Source organism: Solanum verrucosum, unplaced genomic scaffold (genome assembly GCF_900185275.1).
Source record: "Solanum verrucosum unplaced genomic scaffold, falcon-dt-bn FXZP01000146.1, whole genome shotgun sequence".
In the NCBI taxonomy this organism is placed as follows: Eukaryota; Viridiplantae; Streptophyta; class Magnoliopsida; order Solanales; family Solanaceae; genus Solanum; species Solanum verrucosum.
The window spans coordinates 508,441-531,454 of NW_026020056.1; the positions used below are offsets into that span (position 1 = coordinate 508,441).

Consider the following 23,014-nt stretch of genomic DNA (forward strand, 5'->3'; position numbering starts at 1 on the left):
TATTATGAGGTCATTTGGTAGAGTGTATTAGCAAAAATAATGTATGCATTAACTTTGTGTATTAATAATACCTTGTTTGATATAATTTTTTATGTTATGTATAAACTAATGTTTTTTATTGTGTATTATGGTGTGTATTACTAATATCGTGAATTTCTAGATATTAGTAATGCAAGAGGGTTTAATGCATGTATTAGCATAGTTAAAGACCCTATTGCCCCTAAGAACCATTTTACATCTTTTCACCATAATTGTGAAGGGTATCTTTATAAATAAATATTTTTATGCAATACATGTTTTTTACACCAAACCAAACAATGCATAAGAAATAACCAATGTATTGTCAATGCAAGCATTAATATACACTCTATTTAGCATTATTTTTATATGCTCTACCAAACGAACTAATGAGTCGTTTGATAGTTAGATAGAGTTATACAAGTATTAGTTAGGGGAATATTAGTTATGCAGGTATTAGTAATGTGGGTGTTAGTTATGCAGATATTAGTTATGTATGTATTAGTTATGCAGGTATAAATTATACAAGTATTAGCTATGTAGGGTTTAGTTATGCGGAGTTTAGTTATGCATAAATTTACCTTTGGATGTTGTTTTTTTATATTAAAAATTAGTAAAATTATATATTTTTAAAATTAAAACAATTCTTTACACTAAAACATCACTAAATTAATATATGTGTGACCAGGAAATATTATTATTTTATAGATGTATGATTTAATCGATAAATTAATATTTATTAATTTAAAGAGTGTTTCAACACTGAAAAATTTGTTCGGGGATGAAATTTCAAAGAATTAGAATGAACCCACTTGTGAAAACGGCATTCATGAACTTGAGGTCATGACTAATGATCTCGGTTACCACAATAAATGGATGCTAATAACCTTTTGAATGGGTGAAAATGATAAATTTTCAGAGGTTCAGAGCTTAGAACAAATTATGGATATCATCGGAAAAACAATGTTGATGATAAAGTTGAAGATGATACAATACCTTTGGAACTAGTTACACATAAGAAAACACTTATCACATATAGAACTTTTTACAATTTTATAGTGCAGTTCAAAAAGACAACACCAAAACTTTTGAATGCAATAAGAAAAGTTAGAGATAAGCGATTTAAAGTTTAGCAAAAAAAAAGAACATAATAGAATCATATTTCACTAAATTGTCTTAGATATATTTGTACTTTTAAAGAATTATTAATTTATAATATTAATGAGACCATATATTTATATAGGGATCTTCTAAAAATATATTATTTTATTATCTTATTGAAATGAGTCAATGAGTGATTTTTTTCATTGGCCCAAGTCGGGACCGGATGAAACTATTATCTTAGAGAGATTATTAATTAACCAAGTATTAATTTTGTGATGTTTTACTGTTTACCCTTTCCTTCTTTAACTTTGTATTTAAATTAAAACTTTTCTTTAATTATGTAGAAGAAGAAAATAGTCAAGTGGGAGTGATAATGGTAATATTGTCATTTTAACTTTTTATTCATGTATTAGCTAGACACAAAATAATTATTCCACCTTCTACTCCACATAAATAATACACAAATTTCCTCATAACTTATACATGTATTAGTTATGTGAATTTCAAAATTGTCAACCAAACGCCGTATCAATTTTATACATGAATAATTTTTTTCTTATCCACCTACCAAACGTCCTATTAATTATATGCATGAACAACTTTTTTCTTATCCACCTACCAAATGTCGTATTAATTATATGCATGAATAATTTTTTTCTTATACACCTACCAAACGTTGTATAAGTTATACAAACTCTAATACATGGATATTACTTGTTTTATATAACTACCAAACGACCCCTAAGTGTGTATTATCAGTATCATGGATTCTTAGTTATTAGTAATGCAAGAGAGTTCAATGCATGCATTAGCATGGTTAAAAACCTCGTTGTCCCTCAAAATTGTTTTTTACATTTTTTCACCATCTTTGTAAATGATTTTGTGCAATGCATGTTATTTTTAATACACCAAACCAAATGATACATAAGAAATAATTGATGTAAAATTAATACAAGTATTGCTAATACAAACATTATTAATACAAACAATACTAATACACTCTTTTAAACATTATTATTGTTATAGACTCTAAGGGGGTTGTTTCATAGAGCACATTAGGAAAAACAGTGTATGCATTAGTCTTGCGTATTACTAGTACCTTGTTTGGTATTCTTTTCTAACATATGTACACTCTATTGTGTATTAAGATGTGTATTACTAATACCATGAATTTCTAGGTATTAGCAATGCAATGGTTTTAATGCACACATTTACTCAATTAAAGACCCAATTGCCCCTCAAAACCCTTTTTACATAATTTTTTCCACCATAATAGTGGAGGACATATTTGTTAATATTTTTTTTAACGCAATGCATGTTATTCTAATGCATCAAACCAAACAATGCATAAAAATAATCTATGTATAATTAATGCAAAAGCAATTAATATAGGCTGAATGTATAATCGACCCCTTAGCTTGTTCATATTTTCATTTAGACACTTAAATTATAAGGTTTACCGGTTGAACACTCAAACTCAAACTATAATGTGTCTATTGAACACAGTGTGCTGACATGACACAACATGTGTAGTACACTCTTTTGAGAGAGTGGAACGCACCAATTGTTTTTACTTTTGTCTTCTCCAATCTCACCATCGCCGATCACTCCCAGGAATAAACTTATTTTTTGTTAAAATTGCAATGAATAATTTAGGACGAAACATAATATTTGTCTCTTTATAATTCAAGTATCGAAATGAAAAAAAGGGACAAGTTCAAGAGGCCGTTTATATATATGTTAAGCTATTAATATATGCATTGCTAATATAAACATTACTAATTATACTCTATTTAACATTATTTTTATACACTTTAACAAATGACCCGTTGGACCTTGGATCACCATTAACACTATGTTTGGATCATTGTTACCATTGTTTCGTAATGTACTACATTGTATTGTACTTTATTGTACTGTACTGTATGATAGATACAATGTTGGGTTAGACTGTATTGTTTGTTGTTGGTTAATAACATTTTTATTGTTTGATTTGATTGTATCGTACTGTATTGTAATTTATAAATTTACTAAAATATACTTAATTATTCTAGGTTAGGAGGTTTGATTAGAATTAAATAATACAGGGTAAAGAGTAAAATAATATTATGAAATACTATGTAAAGATATAATTGGAAAAAGAAATTAAGTAACAAATGAAACACACCAAATCGATTGTTTCATAAAATAAGGATTTTCATTGTTATGTAATAATGAAATTTAACAATATAATACGATACATTTTAAATAACAATCAAAATAAATATTATAGATATATAAACGATACAATACAATACAATGGATAACAATAATCCAATCACTGTAAATCATTTCTTTTGGTCCGGAAGCAACAAAAGTACGCTTTCTTGTACTCGCAGACTCACTCAACCACCGCCGGCTTCCCCCCGCTCTCTCTCTCCCCCAGTGTTTGCGCAAAACGTAAACGTAAAGGATCTCAATGTCGGTTGGATAACTTCCAACAGGTCCTCTCTCTAAAACCCTAACCGCATTTTCTCTCTCTAACTCCGCAATGCCAATGCGAGGGCTCTGCTTTCTCCTCGTTCTCTCCTTGTGTTTTTTCGTCCTCTTCTCTTCTGCTGATCCGATATCTGGAGATTCAGAAAATGCCGTCGTTGTTAATGCAGCTGAATTTAATTCCTCTTCCCTTGCTAGATCTGAGGAAGGTAGTTTTGCGAACATGATTGATCGAGCTTTGGAAAAGGAGTTCAATGAGACTGAAGAGCAGCCCGGTGGTTAGTCACATCTATTATTTCCTTCTAGGTTTTGAATTAGTTTTCCTTTTTCTGTTTTTGTATTTGCTGAGTTATATCACCTGGGCATTCCAATTATGTGGAGGTAAGTCGAAACACTGGGAATATTAGAAGTTTCAGTCATGCGATATATTGGTAATCCTGGGATGGGGTAGGGTGTAGTGGGGTTAAAAGAAAAGAATTATTCCACGTTAACGGAAGTTTGAATAGGTGCGGATGTAAGTGGTAACACTAGCCTGCCCATGGAACAATGTGGAGGGTAAGTGGAAAGATGCGATATATTAGTAGTACAAACATTGGGATGGGTTGATCAAGGTAAGTGGATACGCTAGTGATCTTGGAATAGGGAAGGGTGAGAGTTTGCCCTATTATTGATTAGAAGATTTAGCTTATACGGATGTTATTGGTTTGATACCAATAACGGTAGTCATTTCAGTATCTTAAGGATACATATGTATCCACGATGGGAAATTAACGGATATACCTATCTCATATAGAGTATCTGAAAGTAAACTAACGCCTCATTTGTTTGCACTTAATGGAGGTTTGAATTGTCTGAATTGTTTTCATTAAGATTTGAGCACTTAATGGGTCTGGATAATCATTAAGATCTAGAACAAAGTCTTAATGGTATTCTTGAGTGGATAATATTCAAAAGGATGCATCTGGTACTTGGGATCCTTTTTCAAAGGAAGGACCTGTGATGTCGAATACGCGTATGCAAATTACTGGCATAGTATATCCAATTGCAACTTTCTTAGTTCCTCTTCTTGGTCGAGAAGCCATGATGTCGAAGGAACATCTCGAACAAGATATGCCAACGAGGTATGTAGTTTGTAACTTTCTTTGTAGTGGCTCTCGTATCCACAATCACTAGCTGCCACTACCACTAACCACCTCTGCCATCACAACCACCAACACCATCCCCATCTCTGTTGTTACCACCAACACCAACGTCTTTATAGACGCTGCCACCTCCACCACCACTATTAACCACTATCACCACTATGGTCAATTCCTACTACCAACAAACTCCGCCATCACGACTAGCCCTGCCACCAACTACTGCGATACATTTTTCGTCCATCGCCACTGCCACCGCCACCTCCACCACCCCTACCCCACCACTACTATCAACCACTACCACCACTGTGGCTAAATCTCTACTACCAGCAACCTCATCATCATAACTAGCACCGCCACCATCATAAACACATCATCAACCACCACACATTCTTCAACCATCACCATCAACACTGCCAACTATTAACGTCAACCAACTTCATCATTACAATCATCAACACCACTATCAATTGCCTCCATTATGATAGTCACCACAACACCAACCACCTCCATCGTCACAACTATCACCATCATCATGACTGGCCCACTAACAATAACTATTACCACCACAATCTTAATTATTCAGTGTTCGAGAGACAACATCTTAATCATTCAAATAATCTTGATGAAAACAAATGAGGCCTAATGCATTATGCACACATGCCTTGTTATGAATCTCATTCGAATCTAATTCAACTAGACAATTGTAAATTAGTATAAGTTAAAGCCTAAAAGTAAAACAACTACATTACCTTAAATGGTTTGGATGCTAAGTGGAAACATAGGGTATTTAGGATTACGAGTGTGTCAAGGATCTGTGGAAACACATGGTTTGGCGTAAAATGGGTTGTGTCCGAGACATTGGAGGGGTGATACATGGTTGTGAATGCAGTAGGTTGTGAGATGTAGTCCCATTAGCTTATGTTGGTACTTTGGAGGGAAAGGATCTTAAGAGAATTGGAAGATGAGGTTGCACAGATTAGGACACATCTTATGTTTTTGGTGTACCCACAAGATTCTTATTCATATTGATGTTGAGTGTCTTTTGTAGAGAACGAATTATTTTGTAGGTTATTTACTTTTTGGTATTATTACCTTATCAACAAAAAAGAATGAAAATACATGTTAGTGGATGTACTGGTTTTGTAGATAAGTATGTGATGGTGTTAAAAAAGAGAAAAAAAATTAAATTACTCGAATGTTTTGAAGAATACTTGGAACATTCAGTATATTATAAGTTAACATCATGTGAAGGGTAAGTGAGAACATATTTTAAGTAAGTAGGTACAACGGTAAAGTGTACCACAGGTACACCTGATGATCCCGAGATAGGGTCAGAGCTGGGGTAAAAAGGGAAAAAATGACATTATCCTAACTTTGAGTATAATTTTGAAATTTAATTGATTAAAGCATGCAACGTGGGGCTTAAATTGCATGTTAAGTGGCGAAATTCAATAAGTTTGTTAGTTTTACAACTTTAACTATTAATTGTGTTAAGGGAATTCTTTTAAGTAACAGTTTTAATAGAATTACTTACTTGAGTGACAATTTTGGTGCTTGTAAAGACCCTTTTATACACATATATGCATACACATACAATACAACACAATACATCTTCTATATCTATATTTTCTATATTACCTTAAACCATGAACTCCCTAAATTAAAAGTTAAATTACATAAATACCCCTAACTGAATAAAAAAACCTAACTAAACACGCCGTCGCAATACACACTCCTTCACTACACTTCAAACTCCTACGCCAAGAGTTGTCACTTCCAAGTTCAAACAAACGCAACTTCTTCTCTATAAGAGGGTGTTTGGATTGGCTTAAAAGTTGGTCAAACCTACTTTTAAGTCAGTTTTTTATTTTTGGAAGTGTTTGGCAAATATAAAAAATAACTTAAAATAAGTCATAGGTAGTGTGTTGGTCTGTGAAGGTGTATCATGTAATACCTATTCGTTTACTGCAGAAGTTGGAGGTGTATCATGGAATACCTATTTGTTTACTGCAGAAGTTGGAGGTGTATCATGGAATACCTATTCGTTTACTGCAAAAGTTGGATTTTTTATGGAAGCTGCATTCTATGTTTGGTTGATTTAGAGCCCGTTTGGATTGGCTTAAAACAAGTAGCTTTTAAGTCAAAAATAAAAAGTCAAAAGTCAAAAAATAAAAAGTAGGGGGAGACCAACTTTTGGTTTCTGAATTATTTTAAGTCATTTTTGACTTATTTTAAGTCATTTTTTACCTTGTCAAATACTTCATAACTTATTTTAACACTACCTATGTTAATCAAGCCTTCTGCTACACTGTTTTTTCGATTTTGCTTTATGCACAGATTTTTCAGGCCAATGTTACCTTTATCCCATGAAATTTGCGTGGGATAGCACTGCTCCACATCCTTGTATTCTTTTTGGTTCACATACTATCCACTCTGTATATGCATATCCCTACAAATATCATATAGACTTCTTCTTCTCTGGATAATCTTCTGTGCATCCTTGTATCAGTGTCGACTGAAGTAGTATTGTCGGGTGAAGAGTTTACCTATTCTTTTTAAGTTTCAGCAGTTCTGATAACTTCCATCATGTTCATTATGTTTTACGTCAAAAACTTAAATTATGCTAGATTGTGGACTTAGATTTCAGTAGAATGCATATCATCCAACTGTTGTCATCAACGCAACTATTTCAATAATGATAGAACCCCTGCCAATTGGTACTAGCAATCTGAGACTAAAAGAATATTGTTTGAAATTGTCAACCAACCATAACAAATGTCGGACCTGTATTTAGTTTGTTGCCTCAAAGGAATAAGTCCTTTATCACATATTTGGCTAAAGAAATGCTTATAGTTTTTTTTTTGAATCTGGTAACATTGTATTCTTCAGCATTAAAGGGCTATGCTGGCCACCTCCAAAAGTGTTAGTTACATAGAAAAACCAACAAAAAAAAACAGGACTACTTACAAAGAAATGCTTATAGTTAACCAATCAATATAAGGAATTACATCATTTATAAGCGAAGGTTAATAAGTCAAGGACATCGAAGCATGATGTCTGCAATAAGGCAGTCCGAAAACATTTCTCTCATTAGCCTGCAGAACATGGCACCCTTAGGCTCACAACTAATCCCTAAATTACTAATCCCATGATAACTTGTTTCCCAAACAAACGTGCCCTAAAGGTTAATATATGAAATGTTAGACCAAACAAGCAATTCATGTGGTTCAACTTGATCAAAATTCTCCACAGTATCCCGAATATATCATATTCAACCTCAGAAAAATCAATGAGAAAATTGACCTTTTCCCCTTCAAAAGAGAACGTGATATATGAATGTAAGAAATATTGTAATTCCATAACCATAGATAAGTTGCAGTCTCGACTTTTCGTTAGCTTTAGTACTAACATCTGCCTACTCTTATGCGTAGTATGTCTTTCTTGGAGTTGTAAAAGATGAAAATCACCAATCATGACTAAAACTTAGATTGGGTGTTAATAAATAGATAGGGAAACTGCAGGGAGTTGTTCCATAACAACTTGAGTAGAAGTTATTGGAAATATTACAAATGATCTACTTATACACAGTAAAACTGAAACAAAAAGGAAAATCAACTGTAATTATAAACTATAACATCACTTTATTTGGGTTTAAAATGGAAGTCCGGACCATGAATTCTTATCCTTCTTCATTGATCCTATAATTTCTGAAGGTAAGGAAATAGCATCACTTAAGATGGTACTGATCTTCAGCTTCTTCCCCATGTTAGCAAGTTGATCAGCTGATGCATTCCTTCCCTAAAGCAATGTTGAAAATTACAACCAGCCTGTTATGCCATCTGCCATATTTAAGCAAAATTATCTTCCACATTCAAATTCCTTTCTTTCTCTCTTAACTGAAATCAGAGAGTGCGGTTCAATGATTACTTGAGTAATCCCGTTTCCAAAATTTACTCCAAACAGTACAGCCTTAAGCTTCATGATAAGAGCATTTCCCCATAATTTGTATAATTTTGCTTTTTCTTCAGTTGATAGTGGAAGAAGATTAGGTGTATATTACCATTCTCATATCTTTTGACTTCAGGCTTGATAAGTTTGTATTTTTGACAATTTTGTGTATTGTAAAATGCAACGGTCTTGTTCGTTGCTTCTCTATGTTCATGATTTTGCCAGATTACTTCTATACCCATTACATAACATTTGTTAAAGAAGTCCCACTAGGATCATAATGGGTGAGATCATTTATTATGTGTTTAGCTTTATCAAAACTATTTATATTCTCCATTGGAAAAAATTGTTAGGAGATGGAGTAAGAAAAAAATCTAGCGCTCATGGGAATTAGGAGATTTTATCTGCCCTAAGCTTTGTAGGAAACAAGTTCTCTAGAGTTTTAATTCTAGAAAGCAATTGAAACGGATGTCAGGGAGTATGCTAAGAAATCAAGTGAGATGCGATTTATTATATTATATACACAATTCATCATTACATTGAAATTTATTCTTTTATGTATAATTATTTATCACAAGTTTTGTTTGAATAATATTCATATTATCTTACAAAATTGTGTACAATATGACACGGTATAAACGTGCAACGCACGTGTCGAGAAACTAGTACATATAAATGTATGTATATGTAATGTGTCAATGTAATTGTGTTTCTAGATTTGATTGATTGTTCTCAGAGATGCTTTTAGAGCGTGAGGTATTTACTTTTTATGTTTGGTGCTTAATATATTCTTTTGATTTTATGAAATGGTCATAATAGCTTTAGAACCCCAACTTGCTCTTTTTCTTTCTCCTGATATGATAAACCCCATACCCTAAACATCGGGACTCAACATGGTCCATTACAACTTTTTCCAGTTTATAACTTGAAGCCCAAACCGCAAAGATGGAGGTGAAGTGTCCTTCCACTAGGCTATCTCTAGCTTATTAAGAACCCTTAATTTGCTTTGAAAGGGAAATTATTTGGTAATACGACTTGACTCAATTCAACTTCTTTGAGATTGAGATAGTTGATTGATTAATTTGTCTTTAATAATTCACACATGTGTCTTTCACTCTTCCTGTTCCTGCCCGTCTATCTCATACTATTACTTTTGTTTCAGCAATTGATCACGGGAGCTTCAACAATAGTGTCGCAGAGCAAGAGGTGTGCAATATTCCTTTAAGTTATTGTCTCAAGGAGTTAGTAAGAATAATTGGATGCCATGTGCTAGTAAATGATATTGATTTGAACTTCTCAACAAATCAGGCTTTATCTTGAAATTAATTGCTATAATCTTTAGGTTATTTACTCCTATAGGTAGCTGGATATATTAGAGTTTGTAGGTCTGATTGTTGATCTGTAACATATTGTTATCTTCTCTAAGGAGTAATATATATTCATTTGCTAGATTCTTTTGATGTTAAAGTATGCCAAGATTCATTTTACATATTCGTTTTTTTTTTCTTTTTGTTTTTGTTTTTTTTAAATAGATCTAATGATTGTTTAATAATTAGGGAACTTGCCTTTATCTCATGTAGCCTAAAATTCTATTCAAGGAACCATCTTAGATGTATTTATTCATGAATGCAAATTAATTTTCTGTCTTCTTTCTCCCTTTCGTGTTTGACATCATAGTTGTTAGCTGTAGATAGAAATAACTTACTGTTTAGATCATTGTTTTCACTATAAAACTTTTTCGCCATTATCCAAGTTATGGTGAACTTGTTATCTCAGCATTCGCGCTCAATTGAACAGTCAAATCATTTATTTGATCACATCAAGAGGTCTTGACAGGATGAAACGATCATCAATATTTTTCTAGAAACACCAATTAGTTTGCTGTCGCTTGTCGTTAGAAGTTTCATCACCAATGCTCCTGACACAGGCGCCATTACATTTCTCATGGAAAGTGGACATACCTACTTGTCTAGTTGGACCTTGGGAGGTCCAATAGATTGTTTCAGAACTCCTTTGTAAAGATAATATCACTTTGGTATGAAATCGATTAAATAAGGAGAGTCAGTAGTTATTCATCAGCCACATAAGAGGCGGCAACAACTTAAAATGTCAATGGGTTGTCCTTAGGACTTTCCGACGTACTGGCTCCTTAATTTCTGTCCCTTAGTGAGTTTTGTCATATTCTGATCACACATTAGTCATTTTTAATTCAGGAAGGATTTCAATATGAGTTGCTTAAGTAATATGACTAATTAATTAAGAAAATAATTCTCCAAAGTAGTCGTAGTATGTCCTTTTGAGTTATTGTGAAAAACAGTGTTTTGAACATTGCATAGTATCTTAGTTTGTTAGTCTGGTTAGCTTATCTCACTGTGTAACTTGCAATTTAGAAAGGCAATATAAGAGAAATCTTATTATGCTTTTTTCAGTTTGATTTTTTGACTATGACCTATTTCCAAGTACAGTGGAATATGCATTTCTGAAGCACTTCATTTCTCAGGCAGTTCTGGAAACCGTTGCTAGGGTTGGTAGGGTCAAGTTCAAGAAGAACGAGACAAATGAGGAAAAGTAAGCCATGCTATCTTTAGATTCATTATATGCTATGCTACTTCCTTGAAGGTTGTTATCAGAAAATGAAAAGGCTTAAATGCTAGTGTTACTTTTTTGTGTTTTTTACTAGGTCATTCCAGTTGCACACTGTTTTCAACCTGGATAATGACAACGGAGCAGAAGATACACCTACTTTGATAGATCGAAAGGTATTCTTGCACCTATGGAAGTTCTTTTGGAGAAGAGTACCTTTGTGCTCCACAGTAAGATGATTATGGATTACTGAGGACACAAGTCACTAACTGGTGCCTCCCCCTGCCCCCATCAGGATAATGTCTTTATCATGTCTAATCCGAAGTCAAAGTTTCCAGTGCTGCAGCTAGATTTAAGGTTAGCTTACTCCCTCTTTCCCACATCCTGGTTATTACACAACTTAAAAACTGTGTAATAGAAAGAAAAAATTATTAGGGTGTTAATCAATCTGATTTAATTTAACTCCATGGGCAGATTGATATCTGATCTAGTTGTTGTCATTGTTTCTGCAACTTGTGGTGGCATTGCCTTCGCTTGCGCTGGACAACCGGTCTGATAATTACTCCTTTGCTTGTTTCTGATTGATAACTGCAATAGCTTCTTTCGCTGTCTTCTGCATCTGACCTGTTTGGCTTGTGGATTTATGTTTATTTGACTTCTTTTATCAATCTTACTTTGTAGCATATGCTGCTAATGTCTTGCAGGTTATCACTGGCTATTTGCTGGCGGGCTCAATTATTGGACCTGGTGGTCTTAGCATTATCAGTGAAATGGTGCAGGCATGTTGATTTCATGTCTTTTTCAAATAAGTAAATCAATCGTTTGAATAATCAATCAATTTAATCTCAAGTTATCTTCAATTAAGTAAGGCGGAATGGCTTGGGAGATCCTTGTACTTGATCTGGATTGTGATCCTGAGCCCTGAACTTATTCAAAAAATATTTTAAACACCTTTTACAATGCGTGCACCAATTATGTCAGTATGTTATCCAGGAAAAAATATTTTACGTCATTATTTTTTCTAAAATTTAGACTTTAACCTGCCTCCATCATCTCTCCTCCCTTCATCAACCTGCACAAACTCAAATACCCATACTTTCCATCTGCCACCATTCTTCAACCACTTAACCCCAATAAAATTCAGATCCACCATAGCTGGTTGAGTTTATCCATGAAATTTGTTTTGAAATAAATGGCAATCAGAATTCGGCACCAAAATTACGCAGAAATCCGCAAATAGCTGCTGGAGTTCTCGCCGGAACTCCGATAAAATTCAGATCCACCAACCGTGCCTCAACAGCAATGCTCGAGCGTAATAGAAAAATTCAAATTTATTATTCGATGGAGTTTTATAACGGAAACAATGAAGTGTATATTTGTCTCTGAGTGAATCTTGTTGAAGCCTTTTTCAGTGATGTGACAATGCTTTTTTTTTTCTTTGACAATGTAACAGACTGTATATAAATCATCAGTACAAAGTGCCGGAAGTCAAAATTACATCATTGAATCTACACCCAAAAGAGTAAAAACAATACACTAACACTAAATCCTATCTTATCTTACAAGGATCCTAGGATGTCTACTATAAAATTGGGTAACTGGGTCCAGATGGGTATACTATGGGTTTCTTTGTGAAGTGTTGGGAGATTCTAAAGGGGGATGTGATGGCTACTATCCGGAAGTTCCATTCTCAGGAAGTTTTTGAAAAGAGCCTTAATGCAACTTACATTGCACTCATTCCAAAGAAGAATGGAGCCAAAGAATTGAGAGATTTTAGACCAATCAGTCTGATTGGAAGTGTCTACAAACTAATTTCCAAAATTCTTACAGAAAGGCTAAAGAAGGTGATGCCAAAGCTGGTTGACACTCAACAAATGGCCTTTCTGAAAGGAAGACAGATCACTGATGCTGTTCTCATTGCAAATGAATGTCTTGACTCAAGAGTGAAGGATAAAATCCCAGGCATAATGTGTAAACTGGACATAGAGACGGCATATGACCATGTTAACTGGGAGTATTTGCTTGGAATTCTACATAGTATGGGTTTTGGGAGGAAGTGGATAAGATGGATAAGGTTCTGCATTAGCACTGTCAAGTTCTCAATACTAATAAATGGTTCTCCTGAAGGTTTCTTTCCGGCAAGCAGAGGCTTGAGACAAGGTGATCCACTCTCACCTTTCTTATTTTTACTAGTCATGGAAGGCCTGAACAGTATGATTAAAACAACACATAGGAATGATTGGATAAGGGGTTTTAATGTGGTCAAAGAGATGAATACTAGATTGGAAATCACCCATCTGCAATATGCAGATGACACTTTGATTTTTTGTGATGCAGAAGACAGCCAACTAAAAACTGAGGATAGTTCTCATACTATTTGAGTCGGTATCAGGGTTGCACATTAATTATGGAGAAAGAGTCACATCTTTCCAATCAATGATGTGCCCAGAATACAAAATCTGGGGGATCTTTTGGGTGGAGAAATAGGGCAGTTACCAGCAACATACTTGGGTATGCCTTTGGGTGCCAATAGCAAATCCAAAGAGATATGGAATGGAGTAGTGGAAAGATGTGAGTAAAGATTGTCTAGGTGGAAGTCTCAATATTTATCAAGAGGTGGTAGATTAGTGCTGATTAACTTAGTCCTGGATGCATTACCAACTTACTTAATGTCAGTTTTTCCCCTTCCAGCAAATGTGGAAGAAAGAATTGATGCTCTGAGAAGGAATTTTTTGTGGCACGTGAGAAGGAATATAAAGGTTTCCACCTAGTCGAATGGAAGACACTGCTACTATCCAAGAAGCAGGGAGGACTGGCAATCAAAAATCTTAGAAAGCAGAACAAAAGTCTTCTCATGAAGTGGTTGTGGAGATTTCCTTTAGAAGATCAATCTTTGTGGGGTAGGGTGATCCAGGCCAAATATGGGAAGGAAGGACCCTGGAAGACTAAGGAAGTGACATTCACATATGGAACCAGTTTGTGGAGATCAATTAGAAACTTATGGCATGATTTCTATGCAAAAACTGAATGTAATGTGAACAATGGGAAGAAAATCAGGCTTTGGGAAGATAACTGGTTAGGGAATGGAAGCCTCAAACGCTTGTTCCCGGATATTCATCACCTGAACCAACAACAAGAGTCGACTCTTTATGAAGTTTGGTCTGAACATGGATGGAACCTTACCTACAGAAGACTAATGCAAGACTGGGAGGTGGAAGATTGGCTGAATTTTATGGAACACTTGATCAGTTCTTAGGATTCAAGGATGGAGAAGACACTCTTAAATGGAAATGTCATAATAAAGGTTTATTCACTGTCAGTTCTGCATATAGAATTATGAATCAGATGGGATCTCAAGTTAACTTTCTGCCTTGGAAGCTTATATGGAAAGTTAAAATACCATATAAAGTGGTAGTTTTTACTTGGTTGGTGGTGAAAGAGGCTGTACTTACACAAGAGAATCTTATGAAGAGGGGAATACAAATGTGCCCAAGCAGCTGTTTTTGTGAGCAGGTTGCAGAGACAATTAATCATCTGTTCTTACATTGTAAAGTGGTTGGCCAGCTGTGGAATTTGTTTACTAGCTTCAGAGGTATAAGTTGGACTGTTCCAGGGAGAACAGGACAGGCTCTAGAAAGCTGGAATATGGAGGGCAGTGGCAACACAGACAAGAGTAGATGGAAAATTGTCCCAGCTGTTATTTGGTGGACCATATGGAAAGAAAGGAATTCTAGGAATTTTGATAACAAGAGCAGCCCTCTGCACAAGATTAAAATGAACTGCATTATCACTTTTTGCTATTGGTGTAGTTCAGAGTATATAGATGACCCTGTGGCTATTGTAGACATTCTAGGGTCCTTAAAAAGATGAAAGGAGGATCTAGGGATAGTTTCTCTTTTTTCTTCTTTTCTTTTCTTTATCTTTTGTTTATGCCCGACACACGTGTGGAGGGACGATATGATGTAAATTTTGGATACCAGCTTTGAGCTGATGATTGATATACAAATGTTACCTTTATCAAAAAAATTGGGTAATCTATATACTCTGAGCTGCACCAATAACAAAAACTTATGATGCAATTCATTTTTAACTTTTGCAGAGAATGACTATTGCCTTCAAAATACCTAGAGTTTCTCTCTTTCCAAATGGTCCACCATATTACTGCTGGGACAATTCTCCATCCTTCTTTCTTAGTGCTACCACCACCCTCAAAATTCCAGCCAGTTAGTGCCTCCCCTGTTCTTCCCGGCATCGTCCACCTTATGCCTCTGAAGCTGGTAAATAGATATGGAAGCTGTCTAACCACTTTACAATGAAGAAACAAATGGTTAATTGTCTCCTTAGTTGCTTGGACTCTCCAAAATTGTTGCCGCACCCGAGTCAGATCCGCCAAAAATGCACTACTTTTGGAGGATCCGACACGCACCCATCAACAGTTTTGAAGAGTCCAAGCAACATAGATTGTCTCTACATTATGCTCTCACATAAATAACATCGGGAGACATATGTATGCTTCTGTAGATTCTCCTGAGTTAAAATAGCTTCTTTCACAATCAACCAAGTGAAAATAGCAACTTCGTATGGAATCTGTACTTTCCAGATAAGCTACCACGGTAAAAATCTGATCTGAGAACCCATCTGATTCATGTCCTTATAGGGGTCTGAATGAAAAGTTTTTAAAATACCTTGGCGGTGGCGTTGACTAAGAGACAGGGGGAGGGGCGAGGGAGAAGATGAATTTTTTAAACTTTTTTTGTCATTTTCTTTTTAGTTTTTTCTTTCAGTCATTTTTGGTATAATTTTTCATATCATGCACCTAATACGTGTGAGAATCACGTATATTATCCAACTCAGTCGATAAGTTGCCACATGCTCCGTCAATGGTCAGAGGTTTTTAAAATACCTGTTTTGAACAGGTTTAGGGGTCTGAATGAAACCCTGTGGAGTACAAGGACCGGGATGACAATCCCAAATGAGGGTCTCCTAGGTCATTCCACCATTAAGTAACTAAGAGACATTTTCATGTTCTGTTACAAAAACATCTCTCATGAATTTATTTGCTTGTACATGTTTGCATGCTGTTCTCGTTTGTTCTATTACGTGTTAATGAGACATTATGTCCATTTGAGCGTATTGAGATGTGTAGAAGCTGTACACTTTTCTGCTTCCTATGATTATCACCAGTGGTTTAAAGGTGTTCCTTGGGTATCACTGCTTTATGGCTATGATAAAGCATAGTATAATTCTTACGGTAATTTTATATCATCTATCTGTCTTTGGACGGTCATATAATATTGTGGTGCTAATGGTTTGGTGTTGTATTTTAGTATGTTTTCCGTCTTCTTAAATTTATGTTTTTCTTATTTCCTGTGGTAAAATTTTCAGGTTGAAACAGTTGCTCAATTTGGTGTTATCTTTCTTCTCTTCGCACTGGGCTTAGAGTTTTCCACAGCAAAGGTTGGATTTTGCTTCTTGAAGTGGAGACATTTTGTCGTTATATCTTATAAATTGAAAGAGGAAGTGCAATTTAACTTTGTAATTGCAGCTTCGGATCGTTCGAGCTGTTGCAGTATTAGGAGGGTCTCTCCAGATAATTCTTTTCATGTGTTTGTGTGGAATAACAGCCTCGGTATGCAATTTTGGTTTCACCTATTTTGGAGCTATTGTTATGACTAGCTCAGCTTTAGTAATCTGCATCCCTGAAAAGCTTTTTAAATTTCTTGCAATGATGTCACTTCGTCTTGACCATGGTTGTTCATTTGCAGTTATGCGGTGGGAAAGCATCTGAGGGTGTTTTTGTTGGTGTCTTCTTATCAATGTCTTCGACAGCAGTGGCAAGTCCTTGAGGATTTTGACTTTTATTTTCCAATTGAATTTAGTGGACCACCACGTATTTTTTCATGGACTCCTATAGCATCTTTCTCACAAGGGGTGAGAAACACAGATATTACTGCCAAATAACTCAAGTTCATGTAAGGTGTATTTTACGAGAGAAATGGATTAGTTAACCAGTAATACAAAAAAATACTATTTTATAATTTAGGGAGAAGTAGGGAAATATCACTTTTTTTTTTAAACTGGTAAGATTGTATTCTTCAGCATTAAGGGCATGCTGGGCACCACCAAAAAGTGTCAGTTACTAGCTTCCTGTCAAATCTACAATCTGGTCCGTATCTACTATACACAACTGCTTACACCAAAAAAGTAAGGATACTAAACAATTCCATTTGACATAGTAGGCAGTGTCTCCACATTACATCACAGTATTCCTGCTAATGATTGAATCTGCGGGACTTCATTCACAGGAAAGAGACTACTTTTTCCCCAATTGACCTTCAACCCAGAGACTGCCTCAAACAGTACCAGTATCATCCTAATATATCTGATCTGTTCTGCTACAGGTTCACAAAAGATGATGGTGTCGTCTGCATAAAACATATGATTAATTTTTGTCACTTCCCCCCCTCTATATCCCACTTTGAAGCCCTGAATCCATGTGTTTTGTGCTGCAATCCTCATCAGACAATCAAAACCCTCCATTGCCATAATGAAAAGGAAGGGGGATAGAGGGTCACCCTGTCTCACTCCCCTCTCTAATTCAAACAAACCCACAGGTTCTCCATTAACAAGCACAGAGAACCTGACAGTTTTAATGCATGTCTCAATCCACTTCAACCATCTACCTCCAATTCCCATCTGGTTAAGAATGCACATATCATTTTCTATATTGGGTTTCATATGTCTCAATCTACTTCAACCATCTACCTCCAAATATAGTTGTTTTTACAAAATGCTAGGAGCTTGGTAGTGCTGGCAGACTGGAACTGGAAGTGATATAATTTGAAAGTGAAATATGTTTTGAGTGAATAATTTTCAATACAAGTGCATTACAGAAAATTGTGGAATGAAATTCACTTAAATTCTGGCACAATCGCAAGAAAAGATGGCAAAAGTTTACCATTTACTGGAAGTGATCGAATTTTAGAGAAATGCATTCTGAATGAATAATCTTAGAGACAATTATATTACAGAAATTGTGGAATGGGCCCAATTTACTTAAATTTTAGATCACAAGAAAAGGTTATAAAATCTTACATTTCCTCTGCATCTAGTTTTGTGCTTAACTTGTTGCTAAAGATGTAATTTCAAACATTGTTTCGGAATTCCCTTTTACAAGAGAAACATTAATTCTTGGATATTCTCTGGGATTTCAGGCTATTTCAATCCTCTGTAGGTTTCTTTCTCCAAACACATTTTTCGTCTTAAATTGATGATTATAGATATAACGGGAAAGTGAGAAAGGAATGAATGGGCATTTCATATAAGCAGATTCTGTATTGTGAAGGAACCTATCTTGAATCTTAAATCTTTAATCCACTCGTTCAGCGCTGCTTGCAAAAATATTGAATTAGACACATTGTGCAGTAGCTAGTAAATTCTATTAACTTACTGAAGGATATTGTATCTTTCTGAATCACAGGTATTGAAATTTTTGATGGAAAGAAATAGTGTTAACACCCTCTATGGGCAAGTAACGGTTGGAATCCTTATTCTGCAGGTGTGTCTTAGCTACCCATCTTTTTTTTTTGATGATATTGCTATCATTAAAAGATACTATGCCGCATATTTTTTTTTCACGGATGGGTTATTAGTTATGCTAACTATTTTCAATGCTTATTATTTGCCTGTTCTTTTTCATTTACAGTACTTCCTACTGAACTTTTGAGATGTTTCTCGCTGACAGGATTGTACAGTAGGTTTGCTATTTGCACTGCTTCCTATTCTTGGTGGTACTTCTGGTGTTTTTCAAGGAATGGCTTCCATGGCAAAATTGTAAGCAACAGTGTTTGGAAAGTTCTAATTTGGAACGCGAAACACCGTTATGCTATGCCATATATGCTCTAACATAGTCTTCCAGGGTGCTAATGATTCATCATCCATATCAGATTCTGGTGCCAAGTAAAAGAATTCTCAAGTTATTCTTGTTACCTTATCTTAATTTCTAATGTTCTAAGTGCTGAAGTGTGTGACCATCTCATAAAAGCTTAAGCTATTAGAGAGAGCACACTTTTATTAGTTAATTGTATTCTCAACACGCCCCTAACGTGTGAGCCTGATACTTTTTTCATGGGCCAAGCATGTGAAGATTCTTTTTGATATGGGTTGCGAGGAGATTCGATCCCAAGACCTCTGCCTGCACTGATTCTACATTGAAGTGTGTGACCATCTCATTTAAAAGCTTAAGCTGTTAGAGAGAGCACACTTTTATTAGTTAATTGTATTCTCAACACTAAGCATGAATGTAGACAAGTTTGGGTTAACTATTGTCCTGCATCAGATGGACTTGTGCGACCAAATAGAAGTCATCTGGCTGAGTCATTTCATCTTAGTTTGGACCTGATATTGCTGATGTAGCTTTCATTTGATGTTCCGAACTAACTTGTCATGCTACGCCATGATGTTATTTTCACCATAAGCATATTTTTATGGGGGCCTAAGATGTATATCTGATATAAAAGAGAGACAAACTAAATATTCTGGGGCACATTTCAATTTGTTGTAAATACAATTTGAATTCTGTTTTTGATAATCCCTCTCTACCTGCAATTTTTTTTCCTGGTTTTCTTTTTGACTTTCCGGCGCTATTAAATTTATTGAATGTCTTAGAGGTACATCATTCCCTTAATTTGAGTTGTCCTTTGGATTACAGATTGGTGGTTTTGTTGATGTTCTTGACCATTTTGTCGATGTTATGCCGCACTTGCGTACCTTGGTTTCTTAGACTGATGATAGGCCTATCATCACAGGTGACTTTACCTCTGCTTGAATAATGCATGATTGCTGTCACTTTTGTTTCCTTGGGTGACTTCGAATCTCTGATTTACTGGAACAATATGCAGACTAATGAACTGTACCAACTTGCATCTGTGGCTTTCTGCTTGCTTGTTGCTGGGGTTTGTCTTCCTTTCCTATCACTCTGACTTCCCTTTTTCCTTTAACGATTCATCCTGATAGCTTTTCAATTAATCACTTCTCAAGCATACGGTAGTAGTAAGCACACATGGCTGAATAAAATGAGTTGTTGCATCTTGTCAGTGTAGTGATAAGCTGGGTTTAAGTCTCGAACTGGGTTCTTTTGCTGCTGGAGTGATGATATCAACCACTGATCTGGCTCAGCATACTCTTGAACAGGTACAACCTTATGTACTTCACATACTCCCACTGCCTTTGGTCTTAAATCTTCCATTGTTTGCCAGGGGTCCTTTTCAGCCTGCATAGGGAATGTACATCTGTGTAAAGAGAAGTGTTAATTACCTTATCAAAAAAAGAAAAGAAAAGAGAAGTGGGTTATTTAGAGAATCTGTAGTTCCTAAAGAATTCCTAATTTGCCTTAGAATTCAATCCTTTGGTATAAAGCGTACAATGAATAGAGAGCTAGATATAGATAATTATATAACTGATCTTACTAGTTTGGGATTGGAGATACAGTTGATTGATTTACTGGCTGCTTTTTGTCATGAAACAGAATAAGTTGGCATGAAGCTGAAGGACATAGGCTACTCAAGGTTTAAGATCCTCAATTCACAATTAGCTGTATCAAATTATTAAAATTTCCAATGGATTTAAAGAGTTCAGAATTCATGATCACCCTGGTAGTTCTTTATCAACTAAAATTTGTCGACATCTTGATTGGTTCAAACCTAAAAGTTGAAAAACTTTACTGTGAAATTTAAAATCTTTAAAATTGAATTTCAGAATCCTTTTCCTTATCTAAAGGCATTTTAGTTACAAACACCAGTTGTTCGAAACTATTGTACTGTTTGGGCCACCCCATGGTCCTCGTGTTCTGAATTTGAAGAGCTTGGGCTCGAACTTTGATGAGCATCACTTTTTATGCTCTCACTTTTTCCAGACATAGAAGCAATGTTCATGTGGCCAGTGGTTTAAAAGGTGTTTTGTGCTGCGCTTTGGATTGCATCCTGGTGCAAGGAAATCTGCTTGGTGTCTGATATGAGAGGCGTATGCCTCTCGAACTGCATGCTCCAACTGGTAGAGTGTACTCAATTTCAGAAGGTGAATACTGGGAGGTCGAAGCTGTGGAACCCCTTCTCATACAAAAAGAAGCCTCTTCTCTTGACAAAGAAATGGATGTAACAGTTTGGTACACCAATATTTAATCAAGTTGAGCAAAATGCCTGGGGTGAATTTTTAAGGTCATGAAGAGGAGGTCTCAGAGCTTTTGATGCAAATAGACAGTAGCAGACAAACAAGAAACACGGAGCAGGACACCGATTTTAAGAAATCTAGGTTCAAAGGTGATTAGGAACAGAAAGGCCTAGTAACCTTTGATGTGAAATTCAAGAGCAATGGCCATAAAAGCTGGGGAGGAGTTTGATGGCAATTGATCCATGAATTTTAAGTTAATATCATGGAATGTAAGGGGGCTGAATGGGAGGGATAAAAGAAGACTAGTGAAAAGTTTGGTTCTGGATTGGAATGCATACATCATCTGTTTCCAAGAAACAAAACTAGAGGGGGACATGAAGGATTTGGTTAAACAAATTTGGGGAGGTAGATGGGTGAGTATGCTACTTCAAAGGATAGTGGCACAAGAGGGAGAATTTTCCAATTATGGGATAGTGGAGTATGGAAAGTGCAGGCTCTGCAAATTGGAGCTCACTATCCTGTGCAATTTTGTAGCACAACTGCAGGATTTCTCATGCCATATTACGTGTGTCTAGACTCCTAATTGTGACATTGAAAGAAGAATAGTCTGGGATGAAATCAGTGCAGTCAGTCGTTTGATGGAAGGAGCTTGGGTTGTATGTCAGGGCTTTAATATCTCCGGATACCCCTCAGAGAGAAGGAATTGCACCGAAAGATCTAGACCTAAGTACTGGTTTTAATACAAAGTTACCTTACTTAAAAGAGGAGACTTCAAACATATCAACTTGATAGGTAGTGCTTACAAGTTATTTTCAAAGGTGCTGATTGAAAGACTAAAAAGGGTGATGTGAAAATTGGTGGGACTCAACAATTTGCCTTTATTAAGGGGAGGAATATTATGGATGTTGTATAAGTGGCTAATGAAGCAGTTGACTCAAGAATCAAACAAAACGAGCCTAGTATTTTACTCAAGATTACCTTCTCAAAAGAAAGTTTTATGCAAGCTTGACATTTAAAAGGCATATGATAATGTTAGGTGGGGTGGGATGGGGTGGGGGGGCTTATTTTACATATTAGGGAGGATGGGCTTTGGACACAAATGAATTAATTGAATCAACCAATGCACATCAACTATGTGTTATTCTATTCTTATAAATGGTTCTCTTTTTGGTTTCTTTAAGGCTCAAAGAGGGCTTCAAGAAGGTGATCATTGTCTCCCTCTTTCTTAATTTTGGCTATGGAAGGTCTTAACAATATGGGAAGACAAACTAAGAACTATGGTTAGGAGTGGCAACAAAAAAAGACTTAGAACTATAATTGAATTAATGGCTTTGATATGGCTAGGAGTGACAACAGCTGCCGGGAGATAACTCATTTACAATATGCAAATGACACTTTTATTTTCTGCCAATGAGGAGCAACTTAAGTTTCTGAGTGTGATTCTGGTTCTATTTGAATGTGTTTCTGTCCTTAATATCAATTGGAGGAAGAACTCCCCATTTCTTATCAATGAAGCCAGAAACATGGAACGCTTCAATCTTGGGTGGAGTAGTTGGGTCCCCGTCCACTATCTACCA

General features: G+C 35.6%; 1 pseudogene; it reads left to right on the forward strand.

Annotated features, from left to right (window-relative positions):
- Positions 1-3,544: 3,544 nt before the first annotated feature.
- LOC125823213 (K(+) efflux antiporter 4-like) overlaps positions 3,545-23,014 on the forward strand; it is a 29,722-nt pseudogene continuing 10,252 nt past the window's right edge.